The sequence below is a fragment of the Toxorhynchites rutilus genome, chromosome 3 (genome assembly GCF_029784135.1).
Source record: "Toxorhynchites rutilus septentrionalis strain SRP chromosome 3, ASM2978413v1, whole genome shotgun sequence".
Classification (NCBI taxonomy): domain Eukaryota; kingdom Metazoa; phylum Arthropoda; class Insecta; order Diptera; family Culicidae; genus Toxorhynchites; species Toxorhynchites rutilus.
Genome location: NC_073746.1, coordinates 46,040,977 through 46,062,033, shown reverse-complemented (window position 1 = coordinate 46,062,033; position 21,057 = coordinate 46,040,977). Strand labels below are relative to the sequence as shown.

Sequence of the window (21,057 nt, the reverse complement as noted above, 5' to 3'; positions counted from 1 at the left end):
ACAAAGAGCTCGATATAAGAATGAATATAATATAAAAAAATTACCCATCCCAGTTTTTCTTCTTGAATGGCACTGACGTTCTCAGTGGAACTTTTGCCTTCTCAAAGTGGGTATTACTTGCATCATATTTATTACTAGTACCTGGTTGAGATTTCTATGCCGAATAACATGCCTCGAATGTATTCTGGAGTGGAAAGCTCTACAATACGCGTCATCACAGTGCCAGTAGGGTGAAATTTCTTTAACGAATCCCCCGGCCAGAACGGGAATCGAACCCGAACCCCCGGCATGATAACGTGTGACGCTAACCACTCGGCTACGGGAGTACCCTATTCCATGAGGCTATGCACCAAATAATGAAATTTCAAATCATGTTTTATAAGGAAATTGAAAACGTTATCTGGATAAGCATTAGTTATGACATACAGTTTTTGAAACGGATTTAATTCATGTGCATCAACGAGGGCGAGTTTAAAAAACTACGTAAATATTGTACATTTCAAATATTTTAGGTTTCCACTATTTTTATGTTTCTTTAGATATCTGCGCACTTGCTTAACCAAACTTCAATGGGCCCTATTATAGAAATCGAGGTGATAAGAATTTTGCTCGTTAGCTCTGTTTTACTATTATAGAAATCGAGCAATTCGATAGCACCGAGCGAGTGATAGCTATCGATGCAAGTGTCAGAACTTTTCGAGTTGTTTGGTTCGCTTGTTGCATATCTTCAGAGAATTATTTCGTTTTGGTTTGCGTCCCTGATATTTTCCTTTGGGAAACATTTCAGAAACCCTTAGATATATGCAATTTTCAACACATGTTCGTTTGTTTTGATCAGTATTTGTTTTACGGTGCTACCAAAATAGTCTTTACAAGGTAAGTGTTCAATCCAGCATTATTTATATTAATCATGTTACAATTTACAATGCAGAACTTACTTCCAGCGTATATTTCAGTGGCTGAAAATGAATGGACAGACAAATCACAAGCAGTTTGAACGACTCGTTGAACCAATAAAAGCGAATGTAAACATTGCTCGAGGTTTTTGTGGAGGCAGTTCAAATAGAATCACGGTTAAGGAAAATTGGGATAAGTTCAGTGAGGAGCATAATGCACTGAGACAATCAATGCGTCTTGATTCAGAATGGCAGAAAGTAAGTGTTTCTTCTATGATATGATGAACTTCTATGATATGATGGACTTCTTCTATGATGAACTTCATAAGCAAATTTTATCATTCTTTGAATTACTATCAACCGAATTTCCTACCTAAAAATTGCTTATTGCTGCTAGCGTACATTATTACGTGTTATTTTTGTCATAAATTTTCTTTTTTATTGCTATACTATACGAAACTAAAGCTGCTAAAGCTGAAATGTTTTGCAAAACAATAATGATTTTTTATAAATTACAGATTTGGATTGACATGATGTGAAGGGTAAAGGAAACACTAGCACGCAACAAGCGAGAGTTTAGGGCCACAGGTGGTGGCCCAATACTATAAAGCTATTGACGCCGCTACAACAAGAAATCGACGCTAAAAGAAAATTACATGCGAAAAAATTGTTTTGTTAAAAAAGAGGTATTCATGCGTGACTCCTTACGGAATTCCATAGATTGCAGTTGTGAGAATACATGAAAAAATTCATTTTCTAATAATTGTATTTTTTGTAAAGCAAATTGTTCCATGATGCCGTTTTTAGTACACATCCATTTATGCATTACGCCTATTAAGCTTCATTCGTTGAGGGAATATCAGTTTTCGCCAAAACTTAACCATATTGACACCATGAAATGTTGATATTTATAATTTTCATAGCAGATGTCTCAAAAAAAAATTGTAATGGGTTGTATCTAGGACACGACCGCAGTTTTCGACGTAGAACTACGGAATTATATTATTCAATCCACTTGTTTATCACTTCGGATATTATTTAATTTTTTATTACTAGACTCGAAAGAGTCGAGTAGAGTCGAAAGCTATCAGCACTTCTCGTTTATTTTGTTCAACTCGCATAAGGCTTTCTCCTTCCCACTCAGATATCGAACACAAACTATGAACTCTTTTGCTCCTATATTCCGCTTGAGAAGTGATCGAACCCCACAACATGCAACAGTAAGGTTACCCTGTTGGAATTTGAAAGCATACATTCATGTAATATACGTTTATCTAAATAAATGCAGTGTATATCTATATTCCAAAATTCTGGATACTCTTCCATATCCGCACTAGCACAAAAAAATCTCGTATGCTGCTCTTCTTTGTCGTGTGTATGTGTGTGAAATCAGCATTAGGCATGAATAATATCCGCTCGTAGTGTTATGCTAGCTCACTCGCATCTGTGTTTTCATTCTATTCTATTATTGGTTTCCGCCTCTAGCCCTGACATGGGCCCCTGTGGAAAGAAACTCTATTCCATACTCCTCCTTCACCCGACAAGAAAACAATCCTCTCCCGCTCGACGCTCTGCGGCAACCAAGTTGCTTCGATAACCACCAAACGAGAAGTGGCGTGGGTTCAAGGTTTGTATTATAAAGATTTTAAACTATTTCAGTTCATTCGTCTCTAGCCTTGAGAAAGGCCCTTGGAAAACTTTACTCTACTCCTGCACTACACCTCCACCCTCATTGCCTTGAGAAAGGCACTCGATCCCTCGTCGTCCAGCTCGTCCAACAACTATGTTGTCCAGTCGGTGTCCACACAGATAATGATAGTGGCTTCAAATCGAGGATGGCTTATTTAAACCAAATATGCTGAAAATGGGCAGAAACCAATGTATCCGTTGCTCGTTATTGACAGCTCTGTTCGGGAATGCACGCAAATCGGCAGAACAAATGTATGGGAAAATGAGAATGCTTCAAGTTTTCATTAATTTAAAATGTTTAGGCAATAGTGGACTGTATTGTATAGTATACTGAACGAATCTTAGAGAATTTCCGATTCCATTGGTGTGCAAACTATCAGAATTTGTTCGCTGTGAAAATTAGTTATTAACGTTAACTTAATTTTACAAAAAGGTGACCTGTTTTCTGATTCGGAACCCTTCCTGAAAGACGTAGTTCTACGTCAAAAGATTTGCAAGCCTTTCTGTAGTACTTCGTGAAACATTTCAAACTTGTTTCAAAATATTTCATCACAACCGCTGACATGCGAGCTTGCTAACGAATCGAGCAGTTTTCCTCGATTTCTATAATTCCAGATTTTACTCGGTGTGACAGTGATAGTGATTGTATCGAATCCTCGATTCGATTTTTATAATAGGGCCCAATGTCTATATACTATTGAATGGATAATTAAATACTTGTTTGAAAAGCAGTGGGTAGACCTAGTTTTCATTTTGTAGTTTATAAGGAACAAGCAATTAAAAAAACGGGTTTTGAAGCGCTGTCACGTCACAAAAAAATTAAGCATTTTTTAAATTATCAGATGAACTTAAATTTAAACATTTTGACATAGGACTATTTCTTTGATTTCTATATAGAGGAGTCACTCTACCGAAAATGTGACGATTTATTAAGAGTTTTCAAACGCATTTTACTCAAAATGGTTATTGACATATGTTGTGTTACATATCATTAGACAGGGAATTTATCCAGTTTTTTTTTGCTTGAATGTGAATATAGTAAAAAAGTTAACAATTTGACGATTTAATTGGGTATGTTTTCTTTCGATTGCACTATCCACCCGCTTTCTCCCCGACGCGACGAGCAATATTTTTTCCTAGATTCGGGCGTTAGCTCTTAATGTAAGTTGACACGCAAAATGAATTATTTTCCATTTACCGATAATAGGAATCAATTCTATATTATATTGTATGTTGTCCAATTAATTTGTGTTCAATTCATGTTTTTATCACTACTAACAATTTGTGTAATTGTGGTCCAGGATGTCATAATATCCAGTATGTTGTTTGGTTATGTGAAAATGCAATAAATGACTTTAAATGGCTGCTGATTTAGAAGATCGAAAAAGTATACCCACGTAAATCAGATTATGATAGCTTGAGTAGTCGCAATCTTACAGGGCTATAAAGTTATTACAAACAATGTTCCGGACATCGTGGTAACGAAGGAGATAATAGTATTTTTTATCAATAATATATTTTTGTAGTCATAGATTGATTTGACTCAGGCTTATATTTATGTAGGTCTTAACTATTTAGACTTGTGTTTAAAAATGATACATGATGACTCTTTGATTGAATAAACACTTGAAAAAGAAAAGGGTAGTAATGGCTTTAATGGTATTTTTGTGTACATTTTTGAACAGAATGCGGTACCAAATTCTACCACGTTATGTCATCTAACTCGTTTGAAGTATACAGGTACATACAGGAAACGGTTTTTCCAGGGCATCCATTTGATGTATCAAAAGAGAAAAAAATACAGATTTTGAACAATGAAAAACTCAATTTAAATGCAATTACTACACACAATCACAGTCCCATGTCAATATCCCGTCCGTGCGCCTAGGCTCAGACCCATCAACTTTTTATACTTGGCTTTCTCATAGCAAACATTGAGGGTCAACAACCCACAAAATTTGGTTAAGATCGATCCACAAACAGAGGAGTATGAACTGTTTCATGGAGTTGTTGTCATGTCACGAAAAGTGTATGATACATTCCAGCGTATCGACACATATTTTGACACATTACACACATTTTTTTTCACGTTTTCATGTATAAATCACACAACATTCAAACAATGTTATAGAACAGTTTGAGAATTATTCTACAATAATCATCTGTTGGAGAATATTTTGTAGTTAAATTGGCTTCTTGTAAGTCAAATACTTTTGTGACCAGACAACACCTCACTTCTTGTTGTTTCAAGATGTTGAAAATTAATTGTAAATTGCAAATGTAATTTGAAATTGTTTTGTAATGTTTCGCAATCTAAAAGAACATTGATCTCTTTTTCCACGTTAGAATAGAGAGAGCAAGACAAAAAGTCACTTTATTATTAAGTTTTCAGTGTTGTGACATCCTTCATTTGACACTATTGAGATTTTGGTAGGATGCACCGTTCCTGACATACAAAAGGGGAGTAAGTTCAGAACCACCGATCCGGTTAGGACAACCTCTTCCCCTATATGATGGATCTTTGGAAGGGGAAGGGAAGATATCAGAGGAAAATGAGAGGTATTCAGGGTAAGAAAAAAACATAAACAATAGTATATAATTTGCTACAACATGGACAAATTCATATCCAAAATACTTTATTGATTTTGTAATGTGGCAACAGAGCGTGTTGTTTTTTTTTTGCAGTTCTTGCAAGATTTTTTAAAAAAATGAATATACTGGAATCCACGTTCATTTTCTGTTGACATATCATTGAACAAAGTTTATGCGAATGTTTTAAAACGGAACTTAAAATACAACATTAAACTGTAAAATATTCTCCAACTGAAGATTTTTGTAGGATTTTTTTTCTCAATTTTACTTAGATATCGTTTACTATTTGGAAATCGTGGAATTTACCGTGAATTTTCTTTTATTCGACCTTATATATTCGTCTAAGTGTGTGTTTTCATAAGTGAATTATACACGAAAACGAAAAAAATCTGTTTTTAGTGAGCCAAAACGTTGTCACGTCACGCTAGAATAGGTCTTTGATAAGGTCGAATAAAATGAATTTCACGGAAAATTTCTTAAATACGTTGCGCACAAAACTACATCCGAATAGCTACCGAAAGAGCCATTTTTATTTTTGTTTTTATTTTGGAATGTTCTGAAGTGACCAGGTGACATTTAAAAGTCATGAAGTGATTATCAATAAAACATTACCCTATGATGCATTGTTGAGACTTTAAACATACTGTCGAGACATGAGCTTGGGTAGACTGTACAATTCGTAGTTGCTCTCCGTGATTGACCTGAATCAACCAAATTGCACAAAGAACACACAGAATGACGCTTGGGACTAGCAAATCATTCTTGTTGTGCAGTTCTCGGTGATTCGAGCTTGAAATGGTCAATAACGACGCCGGCCACGTCCTTACAATCACCAGGGAAAGGGAAGGAATGTTAGTATGATATTCGCCGCCCGAAGGCCAGAAGGGTCGCCTCTATAGCGTGGTTCCCTAGCGTTTATCTTGGAAGGGATAGTTGTTAGTAGGGAGAGGTATGAATCAGGATTCACTGTGGTAAGTGATGTGATTGTGTAAACGCGAACTATCGAAAAGGTCATTTTTAGGTATCCTGAGAAGGAAAACTAATTGAATGTGTTATATTTTTGTCGCACATTCTTTAAATCTAAATCCAATCGCTAAGGCGAATAGTTATATTTGGGAAGCCTGATAAGGTCACCGAGAGAACTATTCTACGCTTTATAGAACTCCAATCGCGGCGCTGAAAACTTGTTACGAATTCTGAACAAAAACATTATGTGTGTGTGTTTAGTATATGATATAACAAATCTAGCACACCTATAGCGAATGTCGAATCATTTTGAGTGGTACCAGCACCTGTCACATTTCCCTACAATTTATCATTCTTACGCACTCATATATATGCACCGAAATTTCCGCGTTCAATCATTAATAAATAAGCAACGTGATACAAACACTACAAAGATCGCATATGGGTGCAATTGCATTCCTAAAATCACTCGGAGTTTCGCACTTTGTAGGAGATTCTTTTCGTGTATTATTACACACGGTGAAGAGTGAGACTTCTTATGCTACACACGTCAAAAATTAAACAAGGTTTCGTTAGTTAACACACGGAAAAACGAAAAAAATTATTCCACCGTATCATCGAATTTAGTGTTTTCTTTCAAACACTGTTCAACGCCACTAGAATCGGATATATTGCTTAAAAGCAATCCGACGAAACACTTTTGTGAAACTGGATTCTACCGCGTAGTGGTATGTTACGGATACCGCTATAATTTTGACGATTACGCTAAATAAAAATAGAATCACTCCCACTGTGCCGCTTGAATAAAAATACACTCGCGCACATGCCTCGCCAACACCAGAGAGAATCTTTCTCTCAACGAACTGAGTGAACGAACATGTTAGAACGTGAGACAGACGAATGAATACAAAAGCACCAACACACACAGAAACATATTTTCTTCGCCGAACAATTGACTTTTCATTCACTACTTTTTCGGCAACTAACAAGGAAATTTAAGCGAACGTCGCGAAATCACTGAGCTTTTTCACCGGAAACAATAAACAACCCCTGGCACTTAGAAAGCATAAACAGAACGCGAGAAGGTAGAACGACAAAACAACAAGAAATCGCGGAGCGAAAAGAAACACGTCTGGATCCGACGACGACCCGATCGGAACTCTCTTTAAACATACTATCGAGACATGTGTACCAATACAGCAAAACAAAGAATTTGAAAATCGAATGTACGATATCCGCTGAATTCTACAGTCTTTTTTTGAACACACCAGGTGCGAATCAACGATGGCAGGTTCGTCCTGAACCAGAAGAACTACATAAAGAAAGTGTTATCACGTTTCCAAATGGAGAATGCGAAGGTGTCCAAGGTCCCAATGTCAACGGGCTTTCTTCAACAAAAAGAGGAGGATAGTGAACCACTTCAAGACAAGGAGCAGTTTCAGAATTTGGTAGGAGTTTTGTTGTATATAGCCGTCAATACAAGACCTGATGTAGCTATTGCAACCTCTATTCTTGGAAGACGTGTATCGAAGCCTACTAAAGCCGACTGGAATGAAGGTAAAAGAGTTTTGCGTTATCTCAAGGGGACAATCGACCTTGAACTACATTTGGGAGGCACAGAGCAATTCGAACTTGAAGCCTTTGCCGATGCAGATTGGGCAGGAGAAGTCGGTGACCGGAAGTCAAATACCGGTTACATTTTCAAGCTGTGCGGTGGACTTATCAACTGGAAATGCAGTAAACAGTCTGGAGTTTCAATGTCAAGCACTGATGCAGAATACATCGCCCTTGCTGAATGTCTTCAAGAACTGCAGTGGATTCGGAAATTGATGAACGACCATTGCGAAAAACTGAAGCTTCCGATAAAGGTGAATGAAGACAATCAGAGTTGTATTGCTCTTTCCGTTGCTGATAGGAACACCCGCAGGTCGAAACACATTATCACGAAGTTCTGTTTCGTAAAGGACCTTGTACAGAATGGTATCGCAACCATACAGTACTGCCCAACGGATATGATGGAAGCAGACCTGTTAACCAAGCCTTTGGGAGCAATCAAATTGAAGCAGCTACGGGAAGCTATTGGCATAAAATCGATCAATGTTGAGGAGGAGTGTTGAGGAGCAACATAGTCGACAGCTTGGTAGCAACGTTGCAACTTAGTACCTTCGTGTTAACATAGTTACCTTGTTGAGTAGTTTTCAATAAAGAATTTTTCATTACTTGTTCAAACCTCACTAAACACAGACGTGTTTCAATTCGCTCTATTTTCATAACTCAGACAATGCTAGCTAGCTAATAAGCTATTTTGTTATTATTTGAACTGTGAACTGTAATGCAAAACAATCTGTACATTGCTTTTCCACAAGTTTCTTTTTATTAAAAAATAATGAAACGAATTCAGGTAAAAGTAACACGAATCGATAAACATATTTCCTGAAATGTTTCAATCAGCTAAATGTACCGATCGGCGTGATTGTATAGGTTTGTGAAATGTCCATTCAGTACAAATATAACCTTGTATCGATCTGCGTCGGAAGTTTCCAGAACTAAATTAATTCAACTTTATTGAATAGTTCCCTTATCCAGATTGAGATCCAAAATGAAAACTGGACGTGACACATTTATTTCAATAAATTTAAATGTTTGAAAAAAAATGTGAGCTTTATCTTTTTGTTTCAACTAGGGCAGTACAAGTTTTGGAAATATGAAACATAATATTCTTGGGACAAATTCACAAAACATTGAGAAAAAGACCAATGCTACCCCATTTTACGGTACTTATTTGTTTGAAAACTTACTGTATTCACGGGAATTGATCGCTGAAATTGGACCAAATATTTGTTTACTTTCAACACAAGAATATATTAATATTCTTTCAAACTGGTGGTTTGTCCTAAATATCAGGGCGAGTAAACTAAATTCCACAGAGAATAAACACACAAGGAATACGATGCGTACAAAACTACATCCAATTGACTACCGAAAGAGCGATTTCTGTTTTTTTTATATATTTTGACATGTGACCGTTCTACTAAAATACAGGGTGACTCGAAAGTCATGGATTTCTTCAAACATAAGATGACTATCAATACAACTTCAATCGACAATAGCCCACTGACCATTTTATCTTCCGTAACCCTATGACGTATTGTTGAAATTTCACACATACTGCCTGGACATGTGAATTTGTAATGCTTTCTTTTGTTAATGACCTAATTTCGCAACGAGTACAGTCAGCTGAATTACTAGAAAAACTAAATTTCTATGCAACTGGGCGTCAACTAAGAACACGAAATTTGTTTCTAACCAAAACATCAAGAACAAATTATGCAAATAACGCCCCTATCAATCGCATGATGCGTATATACAATCAGCACTGCGAAATAATTGACACAACAATGAATAAAAAAACAGCTATAAAGAAACATGTACCGCAAAAATAATATGTAACCTAAGAAAACATTGTAACATTAGTGTATAAGTGTGTAGTCTACATTTGTTTGACGAAATGAATAAATAAATAAATAAATGAATAAATAAACATGTGTACCAATACAGCGATTCAAAAGATATGAAAATTGAATGTTGGATGCCCACGAAATTTTAAAGTCTCTTTTTGAACACCCCTCGTATGAAAGTTTCCCTCCCCCGTATCATGTGAACTTTGTAGAAGTATGTCAAAACTCGCACAATTAATTGAAGTGTCCTAAATTTATTCAATAAAAACCCAACGTTAGCTGAGGGAAAAACACTCGCAATATATAATCATCGAGTTATTTCAACGAGGCAGGCAAAAATGAGCACTTCATCACAAAAACACGCCGCATGATTTGTGCGCCCATCGTTGTCGCGTCAAAAACGCTAAAGAATGTAACAAAAATACCTCCATCCATCTTCGATCAATAAATAATCGTCATGATGTGGATATTCATGCGGTGTCGGTATTCATCCACATCGACTCACGCAGAACCTTAGCGCTAACAGCAACTTCGCCAACAGTCATCAAATCGTGCGAATATTATCTTCGAGAAGTAACTCTCGCGCACTCTCCGCCATAAGCCAACAGTGCTAAATAATAAAAGAAGAGAAAATCTGCGAATGGACGAGCCACCATCCCCCACCCCCCACCACAATACGAATCCTGTCGTGCAGATTGCCCTCCCCGCTCCAACAAAAGCGCGGCGGTCAAGAAAAGAACCGAGAAAGCAGAATAAAAAGAACTAACAGTATTATTTGTATCTGAAAAGATCCGTTATGTTCCGGATATTTATGTGATACCCCGTAAACATTCCACCGCTTACCACCATACGATGGTGGTGAGGAGGGTTGGGTGGCGTCGTGGCACTGTGTGGTGGCTGTATCCCGTTCGTGTGTTTGTACATTTTTTGCATCATTTCCCTCCCGCTCTGTGTTACTCGGTTCTGTTTTGCTCCGTTCCTACATTATACGGTATGTAGCGTCATCGCGACTGCTGTCGCCGTCGACGTTCTTTCCTTCATTCCTCCTTATAAACATCGGGCAGGGGGCATTCTGTGAGATGGTGATAAGCGGAGGAGGTGCATCATCACGGACGAAAGCAGCTGCTCGGTTCGGTCGGCCCTGTTCGGCTGATTCGCTTCAGCAACGTGGCTTTTTATGTGGGATGCGAATCTGGCTGAGTATGTACGGGTGCTGTGCGAATCATGGAAAAATAGGGGGTGACGGGGGAAGCATGCATGAAGAACATACTTTTTGCTACTTTCGCGACTTCCTGGTAGAGAAGATAGTGTGTACCGTCACCCTGCCGCCACCCATTTCTAGAAGCGTGCCAATGGTGGTGGGCTCAACAAGGGATGTAGTCAGTAGCTTTCAATTGTAATTCGAATTCGTACAAAAAAGAAGGATCCTTCGAGCCGGATTTGAACCAGCGACCTATGGATTACTACTACTACTCTTATAGCGTGATCCGCTTTCGATCATTCCTTTTCTACAGTCCACCGCTCTACCAACTGAGCTATCGAAGGCTCTTATCGGCATGCAACTGTAAACTGATGTTGCTCCAGTTGGTGCGCAGCATCCACAGCTCTCCGAAACGAACAGTGGCGGAGGCAACATTCTTTTGCTTTTACTTTGCTGCCGTGTTTGTTATTATTACCACCAAAGGCGATATAAAACGCCAGCATTCATCAGTCGGACACTTTTAGGTGTTCTGCACTTCAGCTGTACGAATTGGTGCGATTAAATGAATGAAACCTTCGATAGCTCAGTTGGTAGAGCGGTGGACTGTAGAGGAACCTATTCGATTGTAAATCGTATTAGCAATAGTTTATCCATAGGTCGCTGGTTCAAATCCGGCTCGAAGGAAGCCTTCTTTTACTTTTCAGTTATTTACTAGCTTTTTTTTTTACATTTTTTTATGTCGTAAGTGAATGTTGACTAAATAACAGGTGTATAAACATGAAACCGAAATTCGCACCGAAATATTGATATACAGTCAATCGCAAAATTGTTGGTTTGTTGTTTCTGAGTTTTTCAGGCTTGAAAAGTAAATAAATGAAAGCGACTTATATTCATCGTTAAATCGATCTTTTTTACTCTCATGTAGTATTAAAAAAATAAAACGGTCACATTTTTACTTCATGTTTTAAAAAAACAAACAAAAAATCTCCAATTCAGACGTGAAAAAATTGAGTGCCAATTTCCATTTGATTATCTAGTAAGTTCAAGTTTTTCTTGAGAAAAAAATTGAAATCAGTTCAAGAATGCTAACAAATAACAAAAATCAATCTACTGGTATTTGGTATAGTCTCCTTTGTCGTCCAGCACTGTCTGCAAACGCTGAGGCGAGATTTTTGGTCACTGTGGACCAGGGATTCTCAAACTATTTTGAGCAAGAGACCCCTTTTGCAGAATGAAGTGATACCATCGACTCCTAAGCCAAATTTTTTTTTAAATTTATCTTTATCTTATTCATACAAAATACTTACCAATTTAAATACTTTGCTTAATTGAGTAAACTTGACACCATTTTCTCATCAACAAATAGACATGAAGTTCAATAAATAATAATTGAGGACTGTCCACATACCACGTGGACAACTTTAGAGGGAGGATAGGAGATGAAAAATATCCACGCTTGTCCTCGGTGAGGGATTAAATAAAAAAAATATATTCAGAGTTTCGATAATAAGGGAGATCCGAAGCCCGGATTTTACTGATTTCAAGGGTCTTTTAGGGTAAAATTGTACCACCAAAAGCTGTGTCAATAATTTCCCAACGATTACAACGATTCTGATACTGCCGCATTTCTTAGCAACCGTTGAACAGTTGATTCCAGAATACAAACTGAAAAGTATAAAGAGAACGAAAACTATGCGAGAAATTCCAGCTTCCAAAAATTATGTAAACATGCATGAAGAAAAGTGAGGGTTAGTTAGAATGACACAAAACGTAAAACAGAAGCATAATGTTTCAATGTATGATCACAAAATAAGATAACGAAAATAAAAATGCTACTTACAGACACTGTCACTTGATATCGTAATTTTTTTGCTAATATAAACAAAACTGAAAAAAAAGAGAGATCGATCCCTTCCGGCTTTTTCCAGTTCTTTTTTTAAAATATTTTCCAGCTATCGTTGACATCGCTGGTTGCGTGAAGGTAATAAACAAAAAGATTGTTCATTGAATTCCCTTATTTTATTTTTTTTTTATCCAAAATATATATTTTTATTAAGGCTCATATGGCGTCAACCTGACGGGGCCGGGAGTTCAATATTTCGACAATGATTGCCTTATAACTATGTTAGTAATATGTAACCGATTACTCGCGGTTGGTTCGAGGTTAGTATTACAAGTGTTTTCGTAATTGTGATGTTGCTGTCTCCAATGCTCTGTACCTGTGCCCGACACGGAATACTTCCTTTTGGGATGCAGCTGACCATTAATCAGCAACGCCCCCTAGTATGTACCCCATATCTAGCGTGGTGCGTCTTCTCAACGCGTGTAGAGTTGTCATGAGCGGAACAACCTTTGGCTCTTGTTGAATGATCAGTGGACTGCACAACCTTCGGCCCGTGCATCTGTAAAGAGTATGTGTATGTATTGCCGCGACTAAGTAAAAGTTTATTGATCGGATAGGAGGGATATGAAACGGGGACATAACGAAGGAAACATCATTAAACGTTGACATCGGCGTTTCTGAGGAACAGGTATAGATGAAGCAGAAGATCAGGATCCCGGCTACCTAAGATATCCCGGACGGGGATATCCGATTGTCTGCCTTTTGCTCTCAGTGCTCTAGAGAGCTGAGAGCGAGCAGCATGGAACCGGATACACGACCAGACAATATGCTCGATGTCATGGTAGCCATCGCCACAATCACAAAGATTGTTTGCTGCGAGCCCAATGCGATAGAGATGCGCGTTTAGGTTGTAGTGATTGGACATAAGCCGAGATATCACGCGAATGAAATCACGACCTACATTCAATCCCTTGAGCCATGCACTCGTCGAGACCTTAGGGATAATCGTGTGTAACCATCGACCGAACTCATCACCACTCCACATGCGCTGCCAACTAACGAGTGTGTCCTGACGAGGAATGTGGAAAAATTCATTATAAGCAATTTGCCTTTCAAAAAGTGTGCCTTCTGAAGCGCCCACCTTAGCTAGCGAGTCCGCTTTCTCATTCCCCGGAATCGAGCAATGAGAGGGAACCCATGCTAAGGTAATCTTGAATAATTTTTTGACCAAAACACTCAATAGATGTCTTATTCTTGTTAGGAAATAAGATGAGCGTTTATCAACTTTCATTGAGCGGATTGCCTCTATTGAGCTGAGACTGTCTGAAAAAATAAAATAGTGGTCGATGGGCAATGTTTCAATGATCCCTAAAGCGTAATATATCGCACCCATTTCTGCGACATACACGGAACAAGGATCTTTGAGTTTGAAAGAGGCACAGGAATTTTCATTGAAGGTGCCGAAGCCAGTGGACCCGTTTATGAATGAACCGTCAGTAAAGAACATTTTATCAGATCTAACTTTCCCATATTCTGCCGAAAATATCGGCGGAATAGAATCGGAGCGTAGGTGATCTGGGATTCCATGGATTTTTTGTCGCATTGACAGATCAAAAGTGACAAAGGAATTGCAGAAGTATGGGAAGCAAACTTGGTTGGTGATGCCCGGTGAAGGGTGCACTTCATGGGTAAGGAAATCATGGTACAAAGACATAAAACTTGACTGAGGAGTCAGTTGGAGTAGATTTTCGAAGTTATCAATCACCAATGGATTCATGATCTTGCAACGGATGAGAAATCTGTAGGATAATTCTGTGAACCGAAGAGTAAGCGGGGGTACTTCCGCCAAAACCTCGAGACTCATCGTATGTGTCGAATGCAAACACCCCATGGCTATACGCAAGCAACGATATTGTATTCTCTCCAGCTTGAGAATATGAATCCTGTGAGAATGTGAGAATATGAATCCTGTGAGAATTGAGAATATGAATATGTGTCTGTTGAACAGTTGATTCCAGAATACAAATTGAAAAGTATAAAGAGAACGAAAATTATGCGAGAAATTCTAGCTTCCAAAAATTATGTAAACATGCATGAAGAAAAGTCAGGGTTAGTTAGAATGACACAAAATGTAAAACAGAAGCATAATGTTTCAATGTATGATAACAAAATATGGTAACGAAAATAAAAATGCTACTTACAGACACTGTCACTTGATATCGTAATTTTTTTGCTAATATAAACAAAACCGAAAAAAAGAGAGATCGATCCCTTCCGGCTTTTTCCAGTTCTTTTTTTTTTAAATTTTTCCAGCTATTTAAAAAGAATCGTTGACATCGCTGGTTGCGTGAAGGTAATAAACAAACAGATTGTTTATTGAATTCCCTTAGTTTTGAACTCATGATCGTTCGCTTAGTAATCAAACGCGCAACTAAATAATGTGACTATGGACACCCAGTAGTAGATGTAGTATACAAAAATATCTGGAAGAAATAAAAACATCAATTTGTTTCTATTTTTCTAACCTTATGGAGACTAACGGAGTATTTTACTAGCTAAGTCAAAGTCAATAGAAAATCCTATTAACCTAGAGCTCATTGTAGGATTTTTGATAGAATGGAAAATTACCCTTCCGTCTTTGATCATGGATATATCCATGAACAATAATCGCATAGCAAATCGAACGGCGGTTTTGAAAACTTCAATAAATTTTGTACAAGGTTCATTAGTCGCTTTGACGACAAAAAAACATTAAAAATGTCTACATCGATATCAGAAAGTGCCAAAAACTGGATTGTTTGTACTCGTAGTATAGTGCAATTTTACAAATATTTCAGTAATTATTAATGCAAGCAGATAAGTTTTAAATATTTTGCATCCCAAAAACTCCAGCGAACGTTCATCCATTTTTCCTAGCTGATCCGTAAAAGTTTCGAGTTAATTAGAGGAGTACTTCATCGTAAACTTTATCAGAAGTACAAAAAGCCATGTGTACTCTTGGTTTGGACGATACGTAACTTTTGTTTTCATGCGTTTGTTGGAATGGGAATTGCAAGCAGTGAAAGCACACACACACACACATTTGCATACGCACCCCGTGTATACACACACTAACTAAATTTTCTAAAACACTACTAAACCAGTTTTTGACTGTATTAAAAAAATGGTGTAGAAAATTCCAGATTTTTTCAAACCGCGTTTCGTTTTGCGGTGCGATCATTATTTGTTGAAATATTCATCATCAAAGACAAAAGGGTAATTTTTTATTCCAAATTTCTCTGTAGTGGAATGTCTTACTAGAACATTCTAAACATTCAATTGAGAGCTGACAAGCTAGACTGAATTTGATATTGACTTGGTTAGAACATTATTCCGTTAATTCACGAAAGCTAAGGAAACATAGGAAGAAATCGATTTTTCTATTTCTTCCCGATATTTTTGTCCACTATATCTACACACACCAAGATGAAAATGTATACGTGAGGTGTTTCAAAACAGGAAAGTTGAAAGTTTAAAAATATGTGTATCCCATATTCATTCGATGATTTTTTACAAAGTTACAACATTCCAAAAATCCCCTTTAAAATTCAGACTTTCTACTCTGTTCCTCTAGTTTTGTTGTCGAGTGTTAACAAGGTTAACAAGGTGGACAAATGAATTGTAATACCTACTGATTATTTGATTTAAATATTCAAAAAATCTATTTATTTTCTTGAGTTTGTTTTATTATTTGGAGTTGACAAAAAACGTACAATATTAACCTCTGCGGGCGTATTTTTTTTTAATTTCTCTTGAAAGAGCATATATCACTGCATGTATCATGTAAAATTATGAAAGCTAGAAAAGGTTTGTTTATTTCTTGTGAATCTCAGATATCTATTTACTCAAAAATATTGTGGTAGGAATAGGTATATATGAAACATCGGTAGGTTTAGTGTTAAGCTCTATATTAACTCGTGAACAGATTCATTAGACATTAAGATTCGTTAAGAAAAAAGTGTAAACTGATATATGGTTGAATAAAGTATAAGATTAGTATGATTCTTTGCTGGGGGGTATCTTAAATTGTGCTTTTTCTGTCCATGTGGTATGTGAACAGCCCCTTGTAATTAATAATTATTATTACAAATTACAACAATAATACTTTTTTCTCTAATACAGTACAAATACAGTAATTTAAAAATTTTAAATAAGAATTTGTGTAAATTAATAGGGGGTGATTTTTAGATCTTCGCCGACCCCTGGGAAACCAATATCAACCCCAAGAGGTCTATATCGACCACTTTGAGAATCCCTGCTGTAGACGGAATGCTCTCCTAGATCTCCTTAATCGTCGTTTTCAGTTCCACTTTGTTCCCTGGATTTTCATTCTTCAGACGGTTTTTGATTTCCCACCATGGATGCTCAACAGTTTTAGAACATCCTGTGATTACGGAGATGTTTTGAGTTGATTGGGGCATTATAGAGCAGGCACTCCAATTTGCTTCGGGTCATTATCCTGTTGAAAGTAGTAATCACGAGAGAGACCCAATTTCTGCGCGAGAGACTGCAGGTTATCTTTTAAGATGTTCAATTAAGCCATCATGTCCATCGCCGAATCGATGAGCTCCATGGTTTCAGTTCCAGAAGCCACCATTGTACCATACATCAACAGACTACCGCCGCCGTGTTTTACTGTGACAACCAAATGCTCAGCCTGCAGCACAGATCCTGGTTTTCTCCACACCATCTGTCCTCCATTCGTTTCAAAGAGATTGGTTTCCGTCTCATCCACATAAAGAACCTTGTTCCAGAACTTCTTAAGTCTGTTTACATATGCCTTCGCAACCTGCAGTCGATTTTTTCGTATTCACCTTTGAGATGAAATACTTTTCACGGTCAACACGACCTCTCAGATTGTTCCTGTATGCTGTTCTCTGGTCAGTGTCTGCACTGATAGGTCTTCCAATGGTGCCGGCTACTTCGGTAATCAATTTAGGAATGTTTGTTTTAGGGTTCATTCGACATGTTCGCATAATTACCGGTTCACCATCAGAAAACAGGTTCAGTTTGTGTCCTCTTCCCGGGAGATTTTCCATGGTTCCTTCGTATATCCACTTGTTTATGACCTTCTTCTTTACTGGATTCATCCGACAGTAGCTGTTATTTATCGAAATGTCTTTGCTCGACACGTCTTACTTGATATGCATTGTATGTGTAACAATATCTATTTCTTTCCTCTCACTTGCCATTTTAATGAAAAAAAACTTTTTCAAACATCAATAAAAACAAAAACCGACACTGCATAAGCAGTGCTCGGGTGTTGTCATTACACATTGACGGAAGAAAGTAAGCTAATTTGCAATGATCTTACATACAAGGTTTATTTATTTGGAGAAATTCAAGGTGTACACTCAATTTTCCGATGCTTCAAACTGAGATTGTTTCATCTTTTGGGGCTCAATAATTAGCCAAAAACCTTTTCGCGGAAAAGCTAGTTAAATGTGTGAGTAATTATTATGTATCAAAAGAATAAATGTTGTGTGGAAAATATCGCCAAATAGCATGTGTATACTCAATTTTGCGATTGACTGTACATGAACATCATTGCGTTTTAATAATAAATTAAAATATTATGTTGAATATTGGTGGAAGTTTATGGTGAGCTAGCTCTTGGAAAATCGCAATCGTGTGGTTCAAATAGATTCAAAGCGGGAACCGTGGTGTGAGGAACGTGGAAAACCACCGAATTTGTTTGAAGGCGCCGATAATCGGTAAGACTGTTGCTGGTGAAGTGAGAGGGTTAAAAATAGTTGTGCCATGTTATACACGATTTCAATCCATTTGATTATCTAAAACAAAACGAACCGATTTAGAATCGGTAAAGATGCCGCTATCGTATGAACCTCGGACAAGTCAAAAAGATTTTAAATGATATTTTTTATTGGTTCATACGATATAGAGATGTACAATGTCGGCCAACACATTAAGACCAAGCAAAAAAAAACAAAAATCACAAAAATTTGAGAAAAAAAAACAATCCAGTGCTTCAATCCATTTAAATTCATTTATTTGCATTGTTCGAAGAAATTTATATCATCTGTAGTTAAAACAATAGTCATTCATTGAAAATTGCGTTTTAGCATACCTAAGAACTGAAATGTCGCGACAAAATTTAGTACCAGTTTCCCCTTTCGGCTGTTTCGACCGATTTTTGAAAAAAAAAAAATTGTTTCTCGATGGTATTTTGTGTTTTTCGGATCCTGGTAAGTATTTATCATGTAAACAAGAAGTATGAAAGGTTTTAGCTCTCGAATTCTAGCTGCAGTCAACGAAAAATGGGTCGCGCGCATAATTGCACGTAAACACAGCGGATGATCATCTCCAAAATGTCAAAGGCAGGCAGCCAACGCAAGATCACAGAGTTCTTGGAACGATTCAAAACCTTCGTGTTTAATGTCCTCCACGACCACAAAAAATCCAAAACGACTGAACGCCCAAGGAAAACGATCACGAATGATGACTCTGCCATAAAGCGAGCCTCCAAAAAAGATCCCTTCAAGGCCTCAAAAAAGATCCGGAACGAACTGAATTTGTCCGTGAGTTCCCGGACAGATCAGAGGCGGGTGGTGGAGAAGGGGCTGAGCGGTAAAAGCCCCCGGAAGGTCCCGATGCTGACGCCGAAGCAATTGAAGGCACGGCAGAGGTTCGGGAAAGTCCACTTCAATTGGATCGGTCCGAGAAGGAAAAGCAGTGGCGAAATATTATATGGTCGGATGAGACGAGCTTCTCCTGATACGGGGTTGGCCCCCTGTACTGGGTGGGTAAGATCAAGAATCAGTACTTCTATGTCCAAAATCTAAAGGATGTTATGCTGCCACATGCCGAGTGGAAGGTGCCTCTGAAATGGCAGTTCATCCAGGATAACAATCTGAAGCACACCGACAAGACCGTCAAAAAGTAGTTCTTATCCTGGAACTACTTTTTGACGGTCGACGTCATGAAGTGGCCAGCGCAGTCACCGGATCAGTACTCTACAGATAACCTCCCATAGGTGAAAATTAAAATGGCGGTGTACACGGAGAAGTCGAAGAATAAGCAGTGACTGGGGGGTAGGATCCAAGCAAAGTTTTTTTTTACCGTGGACTTTCAAATCGGTCTTAATTTTTGTCGCGTCATTTCAGTTGCTTAAACCGAATTTTTTAATCAATGACTATTGTTTTAACTACAGATGTTATAAATTATTTCGAACAATGCGAATATATTATTATAAATGGATTGAAGCACTGGATTGGATTTTTTTTTCTCAAAATTTTGTCACTTTCTTTTTTTGCTTGAGCAGTGGTCTTAATGTTTGTCCGACACTGTATATTGATACGTTCAACCATTTTTCTTTTCCATTTGGTTAAAATTTAAAGTAAATTAGAGGAATTCTTCACTGTGAATTACGAGTTTGTCGGGGTGGAATAAAATTGGAATATTTTCTACTCATACTGAAACATCGATTGTTTCCTTTCGTTCATTTCTGCTGTCTTTTGCTTTCAATTTTAAAAGCATAAGCTTTCATTGACGATTGAAATTTCTCGAATGGGCTCTATTCATTTCACAAAAAATAATGGAAAATTTCCAAATATTCCATTTCGCATGTTTAATCAGTTTTATTTCTACGGAGTGTTCTGGACTCTCAAAAAAGCGACATCAAAAAGAAGTAGAAGGTCATAGTAGTCACGCTTACCACTACACTGCGAATGCCAGCAACTGATTACTCCTGCTGGTGCTTAATGAGTACATTTCGAATATCTCTCATTTAAATATAAGCTGATCGAATAAATGAATATTTCAATTCTGAAGCCTCCACAAATGTTATTTCGACGAAATTCTCTCACTTCACTGTTGGTATTACTCATCAGCCGGTACACACCTCCTTCAGTCACGGTCTTGGCCAGCTGGTTCCACTAATTCTTCATCATATCAATTTCCAGTTTGTGACAGCACCCTCTTTCTTCAGCTTTCGCTTCATTATCGCCAAATACTTCGCTATTGGGAGGAACTGGGCTGACGGATTCGGTGGATTCAGCTGTAATGGCGGCTGGCTCGATCTGACCAAAACGTAACTCAACCGTCATGATCCTTAGTAAAAATTGAAATCTGTTTGTTGGGGTACATAAAATTTGCTGAATAATAAGAAAATAATCTAATAAAAATATACAAAAAAAATATTGAAGTGGGGATGTTTTGAGATATAAAAGTTTGTAATATCAAATAAAATTTTGAGTTACATTTTTTGAGAGTGCATTTGAAATCGGAGAGAGTCGAGGGAACGGCCGGCTGTTTTGGCGTGGAATTGCTCTCTTTTCCCTAAGTTAACCATTATCAGTGGTTAATGACTCCGGAAAATGGCAATAGTCTCTGTTTTTTGAGATCGTATTGCTT

The 21,057-nt window shown here is 37.5% G+C and overlaps 1 protein-coding gene and 2 non-coding genes across 5 annotated transcripts in view; 1 reads left to right on the top strand and 2 right to left on the bottom strand.

The window, feature by feature from the left end:
• Positions 1-21,057, bottom strand: part of LOC129774856 (probable nuclear hormone receptor HR3) — a 465,935-nt gene that overhangs the window by 396,934 nt on the left and 47,944 nt on the right. The window lies entirely within an intron of this gene.
• Positions 11,027-11,146, bottom strand: Trnay-gua (transfer RNA tyrosine (anticodon GUA)). The gene is made up of 2 exons: positions 11,110-11,146; positions 11,027-11,062 (listed from the first exon to the last, which is right to left on the bottom strand). It is a non-coding gene; the product is annotated as a tRNA-Tyr (tRNA).
• Positions 11,375-11,486, top strand: Trnay-gua (transfer RNA tyrosine (anticodon GUA)). The gene is made up of 2 exons: positions 11,375-11,411; positions 11,451-11,486. It is a non-coding gene; the product is annotated as a tRNA-Tyr (tRNA).